The sequence below is a fragment of the Gossypium hirsutum genome, chromosome A02 (assembly GCF_007990345.1).
Source record: "Gossypium hirsutum isolate 1008001.06 chromosome A02, Gossypium_hirsutum_v2.1, whole genome shotgun sequence".
NCBI classification, from domain to species: domain Eukaryota; kingdom Viridiplantae; phylum Streptophyta; class Magnoliopsida; order Malvales; family Malvaceae; genus Gossypium; species Gossypium hirsutum.
Genome location: NC_053425.1, coordinates 16,146,214 through 16,153,367, shown reverse-complemented (window position 1 = coordinate 16,153,367; position 7,154 = coordinate 16,146,214). Strand labels below are relative to the sequence as shown.

The 7,154-nt window shown below is 25.6% G+C and overlaps 1 pseudogene across 1 annotated transcript; it reads right to left on the bottom strand.

Annotated features, from left to right (window-relative positions):
* Positions 1–1,303: 1,303 nt before the first annotated feature.
* Positions 1,304–3,097, bottom strand: LOC107952045 (ethylene-responsive transcription factor RAP2-4-like; annotated as a pseudogene). Its single transcript, XR_001698719.2, has one exon. The product of XR_001698719.2 is annotated as an ethylene-responsive transcription factor RAP2-4-like (transcript).
* Between the last annotated feature and the right edge of the window lie 4,057 nt (positions 3,098–7,154).

Here is a 7,154-nt window from a genome sequence, read left to right as displayed (position 1 = left end):
TTAAAATATAATTTATATATTCTAATTAAATTTTATAAATAATTTATATTAATTACTTAAAATATTTAAAATTTATATTTCATATATTAAAATATTAACAACAAGTTATAATAAAAAAAATTTATCCTTACTAAAACATCATAATATTAACTAATTTAAACATTTTCTAATAGCATATTTGTTAGTTTATAATACCATGTCTAAAATAGATATTTTATTTCTCAAAAGTACTTTTTGGCAGTAATATTAAACACTTAATCTTAAATCAAACTTTTCAAAAGTACTTCTCAAAAGTATTTTTCACAACACTTTTTAAAAGTAATTTTCAAAAGTAATGCTAAATTAGCCTTAAGTCTGTCCTAGTGTCACGGGACTAAATCAACAGTGGCCGATGACATTAGTCAAAGCTTGACTTAGATAAAGAATTTCAAGCATTAAATTATCTCAACTCAAATTCGAATAAACAATTAAAAATGATTTTTATTTAAATTTAATTATAAAAATATATTAACATTAATATAAAATAATTTTAATATTTTATAATATATAAATAATGAATAGAACTGTGGAGTTGAGCTAAGGTAGGTTGATTTTAGGCTTAGGTTTGAAATTCTTTTTGAATTGAGCCACAAACTGTACATGGACAATTTTAAGTTCTAAGTAAAAGCATGTTTTTTAAACTTATGCTTAATTCATTTATATATTAACCTAGATATGAAGTAATTAAAATTTTAATAAAAATTAATTACTATTATTTAAAGAAATTAATGGAAAAGAAATGGATTTAAATATGAAATTAAAGAAATACGAATCTCAAAGTTAATATATAATTAAATTAAATTTAGTTTAAAATATTTACATGCAATTGTATAAAAAAATTAAAAATCAAAATTAAAAGAGAAGACAAAAGAAAATGTAATTATCATTTAAGACAATATATTTTAAAATTAACCTACATATTTTAATTGAAAAAGATTTAATATATGCAATTTATAATTTAATTTAATAATAATTAAAAAAGTATAACTAATTAGATTTTTTAATAAAAACTTTAAAAGCAATTAGATATACTTCAAACCATAAAGGAAAAATAGAGTTTTTATCTTTAGGAGTTTTTCCGATTAAAGAGTGTTTTCAAGTTTTGATTGTGAAGTAAGAAGTTTAATTTAGAATGAAGATGAGATAAATATTAGGCATGAAAGGAAACATTGTATTGAAGGGTAATATAGATCATGCGGTGGTTATTGTGTCCATTTCAATCCAACGTACAGCTACAACAATCTTCCACACAAGTCCAATTATATTTTTCAGAAACATTGTCATTCAAAGTAGTAAATAAAAAAGATGATAAATTCAATTACATTCACACTAACAGATTTCTACCTTGGTTCAGCAGTACAAAAAAGGAGCTGACCACCATGGGAAACATTTCCAATTCCTTATAAATACAATAGGCTAAGGACCCTGACCTGCCACTGCAACTACCAAAAACTCGATTGCAGTGAGCTTAACTGTTTCAAGAAATGAAACATACCCTTTTTTTTTCTTTTTTTCTTTTTTTAGGATTTTAAAATAGAATCCCAATCAATCTCATATGAAGGGTATTTCGATAACATAAAGTTTTCCGAAGAAAAACCAAATTCAGGCCATGAATGTTCGTTTAAATTCGAGAATGTAAGATCTGGTAAAGGTGAAGATTCTGCTGACACCTCGTTCTCCGACACAACCGGAGACGAAGATGAAGAGGAGTTCTCCAACTTAACTGTCTTTTCCTCAGGTTCAGGCGTTGCCACTTGAACCTTGTCCTTCTTCATTTCCTTTGATGTTTTTTTCTTGTTCCCTTGCTTTTGGTCTTGTTCCAAGCTTTCACAAATGGCTTGAAGCTTGGCATCAACGGAGGAATGCAAAGGCTTGTATTCACCAATGTGGGAACCTTGGTGGCGAAGGTTAGGGAAGTTGAGTCTCGCTGAGTCACCTCTAAGTTTATAGGCTGCTTTGTCATAAGCCAAGGCTGCTTGCTCGGCTGTTTCAAAAGTGCCTAACCAAAGGCGAGTCCGGTTCTTAGGTAGCCGAATCTCAGCGACCCATTTTCCCCAGTGACGTTGCCTAACACCTCTGTAAAGCTTGGTAGGTTTGGGTGGTGAACCCATCTGTTTCATTGAGACTGGTTTGGGGCTAAGAAACCTGACCATATGGTTACTGCTGAAGCTGGGTTGGGGATTTTGGTAAAGGTAGCTAGGGTGGTAGGTTTGGAAATGGAACTGAGCCTGTACTTGGTTGGATTGAGCTTGGTCTAAGTTGTTGAGACCAATAGTTGAACCAGGTTGAGGCTCTTGCAGACCTGAAAATGCTGGGTAAAAAGTGGCTTGTGTTTGTGAAGAAGATAAAGAATTGTAAGAAGGGGAAGGGGAAGAAGAAGAAGCACTTTTCATAAAAGGTTCAAGTGCTTCCATCAATTCTCCTCCATAGAAATCTGATTGAAATGCCCGCTACTATTAAAATCCATTGTAGCTGTCATCTCTTCAAACCGAAAGAAAAAATAAAGAAGACGAAGAAGAAGAAACAAAATCAAATAAAGCAACCTGTTTCTTGACAAAACATAAGCACAGGTTTGAAAATCAGAAAAAGAAAAAAAGGATTAATCAAGGAGGCTCTTTAAAATATATAACCCCTCGAATCCAAGTCTAAAAAATCAAACTTTAAGGGACCAAAAATCACCCTTTCAGTTGATTTTATCTACAGAACCAAAAAAAAAAATCTAAATTTTGCTTGGAAAGTGAAAAATATTGGAAGTCTAAAAAAAAACTGGATCTCGATTCTGAAAACACCTGGCTTTTGAAGAAATCCTTGTCTAAGTTCTGAAAAACAAACCCAAATATCAGATTCTATTTTTTCAAAGACAGATGATTAACAGAAAGGGATTCAATGAAGCGGGATGAGGGGGGGGAAGAATGTTCACAAAGAATAACCCAGAATTAATCAAAAGTTTAAATCTTGAAAACAGAATGAACAGAATAAAAAGAAGAAAGAGCTTTTTTATTTTCCCTCAAGTAATTTGGTGTGAACAACTCTCGGCCTCACTTAGGGATTTCTTTTCAGCTCCTTCTGTTTATATAATGGTTGGGCTCCTTCATTAACTCTCTTAATCAGGGTTAAGACTTTTAACCTCACTTTTGATTGCTTTAACCCATATCTTTTGAAACGCGTGGGGACATTCTTCCTTCCTACACACGTGTCCTGCTCTTTACAGGTGTTGGTGGTCACTCTAATATTTCTCGCGGATTTAATTGCACTATGTTTGACATTTCTTGGATAAGTGTTAAATTAATTTGGGCGAAAAAATTTTGAGTTAATCAAGTTAATAAGTTATAATTTATTATTTTAATTAGATTTAAAATTATTTGAATGAAATCAAATAAAATGAAATTTGTTATAGTATAATTAATTTTATATTAGAATGCATAAATTTGAATATATATATTTAAAAAAAGTTCAAAGGAAAATAATAATAATAATTTAATATAATAAACTTGAATTATTAATTAACTTATTTAAGTCTCCAAAATTATTATTCTAGAAAATTATTAATTTTTTTAACTTTTTCATATATTTTTTAGATTTTTTTGAAATTTATAATTTTTTTAAAAATTAGAATTTTATAATATTTTGAATTTTAAAAGTTATTTTGAATTTTTGAAAATTATCTTGATTTTTTTTTGGTAATTTTTGTTTAAAGTGACCAATTTATTCATTTTTAAAATTTACAGGGACCAAAAGGATATTTATATCAATCTGTTATTCAAATTGTAAAATTCAACTCAATTCAAACTCAAAACTCAAATTACTTATTAGAGTTTACTCAAATAATTTGATTAACTCAAAATGCAATTTTTTTTTAATTTTTTCGAATCAAATCGAGTTCTACTCACCCTACTTTGAGTTATTGCTTTTTTTTCTCCCTATTTTTTAAATAAAATGATATTTTAAAATAGGGTAAATAACTTAGTTAGTCACTTAATTTTCAAAATCTTTTTAATTTTCAAAACCTTTTATTTTTGGCACAAGAAAATAAAAGACATAATAATTTTTTTGCTCTCCAACTTTACAAAAAAATCATTTTAACCCTCAATTTAATTTTTTGTCTCTTTTAGCCATTGAAGTTACTTTTTTTTGTCAAATCACTCAAAAATAAATGGAAAAATTAATACTTGTTAACTTTGCTGACGCCAACATAAATGTGAATTGCCATATGGATGACATGTCAACATTTAATTAAATTTTAAAAATATTAAAAAGTATTTCAAATAATTTTAATTAATTTTAATTTTTAATTTTTAAAAATAATTTTTATTTTTAAAATTTTTAAAATTAATTAAATATTGACTTGTCATCCATGTGACAATCCACGTGTATGCCACATCAGCAAAGTTAAAAAGCATTAACTTTTCCATCAATTTTGGGGTGATTTGATAAAATAAAATAAAAACAAGTTTAATGGCTAAAAAAGAAAAAAAAATTAAATGAAAGGTTAAAATGACTTTTTTTGTAAGTTGGATGGCCAAATAAATCATTTTGTGAAAATAAAATTTTTATTTCAGAAACTGCGACTAAACCATTTTCATTTTAAGCATGCCTTTAAAAGTTGTTCACCCAGTTCTTAATTCAATATTATTGTACATTCGTTTTAATCACCCAACTTTAGTAAATTTTCATTTTGATTACTTATCTTATCATTTTAAATCTTTTTAGAATTAATTTTAGTTTTAGTTAGTACAAACGAAAAATTGGGTGTATAGGAAAAAAAATAGGTTTTTACATGAAAAATCATTAAAATTTTTAATTTCTTTAAAATTTATTAAAGCTAAGTGACTAAAATGAGTGTACAATAACATTGAATTGACAGTGCTTAAAATAAAAATAGTTTTTGACTGTAGTGACTAAAATAAAATTTTTTGAGAGCTCAAAATGAAAATTTGTGAAAATTTAATATTGGTTCGAAATATTATATGTATTTTTTTATTAAAATAAATTCACTGTTAGTTTAAAGATAAATTAAATTACGACACAATAAAAAATTTATATAAAAATCAAATCTCAATTGAAATGATAAAATTGAGAATTTAAAATATATAACATTGTTAATTCACGTTAATGCCTATTTGATGACTGAAGCATTATTGTTTTTTATTAATTAAAAAATGGTTTTAATAGAAAAACTAATAAACTAAAAAAGAAATATTAAAAAACTCCATAGGTGAATGAAAATAATTAGAGAAGTTTTAAAAATTTCAAATTAAATTACTTATACACCTATACTAATATACTTTTTTTTCCTTCTTCTCAATTAATTAATTCATAAAACCAACTCATTCAAATTAAATTTAAACAAAAATATATATTATATATATTTAAAAAATCAATATTTGCAAATATCAATTAACCCAACTTAATAATAGCATTGGAAATATAAAAAAAAATGTAATAAACAAAATCAAGTTGGACGTATCTTAATTTATGAGACAACATTTATAGTTGAAGGAAAGGAAAGTTGATAACTAGTTCTGACCTAATTAATTAATGCATCATCAACTTGCCCACTATGAGTTTTGATAAATTAATAATATTTTTGCATAATTAATTAATAGTATGAATTAAAGTCATAAATGATAAGTATTAATTTTAAAAAGTTTTATTGATAAAATTTTATTTTTAAAAAATTGAAGATTTGTTTGAAAGTAGGGGTTAAAGTTTGTGTTTCGTATCTACATGAATCTGGGTATAAATCATGTGATGTGTTCTCCTCCCTTTAATATTGTAATTATAAAAATATATGAAAAAATATAAAATTAATTTAGTTTTATTTTTGTGTGGATAGATTTCTTTCCAAGTATAAAATTACTGTAAAATTGAAGTAATTTTAATTTATACTCTCATATATAGTTGTATGATTAATATTTTAATAATTGACATATTTCATATTCCATTTATATAAATCATGTATAATAAATTTGACATAAATTAAATTTTTTTAACTATTCTTTTAATTAAAAAAACTTTCATCCCTTCAATAAATATTAATATATATATATACACTTTTTTAGATCAATATGATAGAGTTATTAGATTGGTTTGATTTACACGCATAACAACAATTCTATCAACAAATTCAACGGTTGAATCGTTAAAATATTAATCTTATAAAAATATATGAAAGGTTGTAAAGCTATAGTAATTTACACTAGGGGTGAGTATTCGATCGAGTCGAGTCGAATCGAGTCAAAAATTTTCGAGTTAGTCGAGTTGACAAATCCTATTTTAGCAACCGAACTCAATTTGAAATTTTTTCAAATCGAATCGAATCGAGTCAAAAATTTTCGAGTCAAATCGAGTCGAGTTAACGAATCCTATTATTTATACTTAATGTTATGTTTAGATGGACCGATTATTTAATTAGTAGATGAAATACAAGATTATTTAACTACATGAATAATATAATGATTTAGTCTTTTAACTTAATGAGTAAACATTATCAAAACGACGTAGTTTTACCTTTTAACTTAATTATTTTGAATTTTAACTTTTAATAAAGTAAACATTTATCAAAACTACGTAGTTTTGTCTTTTCTTATTCGGATTTTCGAATAACTCGAATTGTGTAATTCATATTCGAGTTAAACCGAAAAACTTAATTTTTTATTCGAGTTGATCCGAATAACTTGATTAACTCAAATAACTTGAACTATTTAATTCAAAATTTGAATTTTTTATCGAGTTTTTCGAATCGAATCGGATTTTGCTCTCCCCTAATTTACACCCTTTCATATATTGTTGTATAATTAATATTTTAGCGATCAAACCATCATATTTCATATTCAATTTGTATAGATTATGTATGTCAAATTTGATAGATATTAAATTTTTTTAATTATATATTTTAGTAAAGAACTTTCAACCACTCAATAAATATTAATATATTCACTTTTTTATATTTCAATATAATAAACATATCAGATCGATTCAAAATTTTATATTCATAAAAGTACAATTATACTATTAAATTTAATGGTTGGATCTTTAAAATATTGATCATACAAAATCTATATGGAAGAGTATAAAACTACTTTAGTTTTACTCTTTTGTAACTCTTGTGTAAG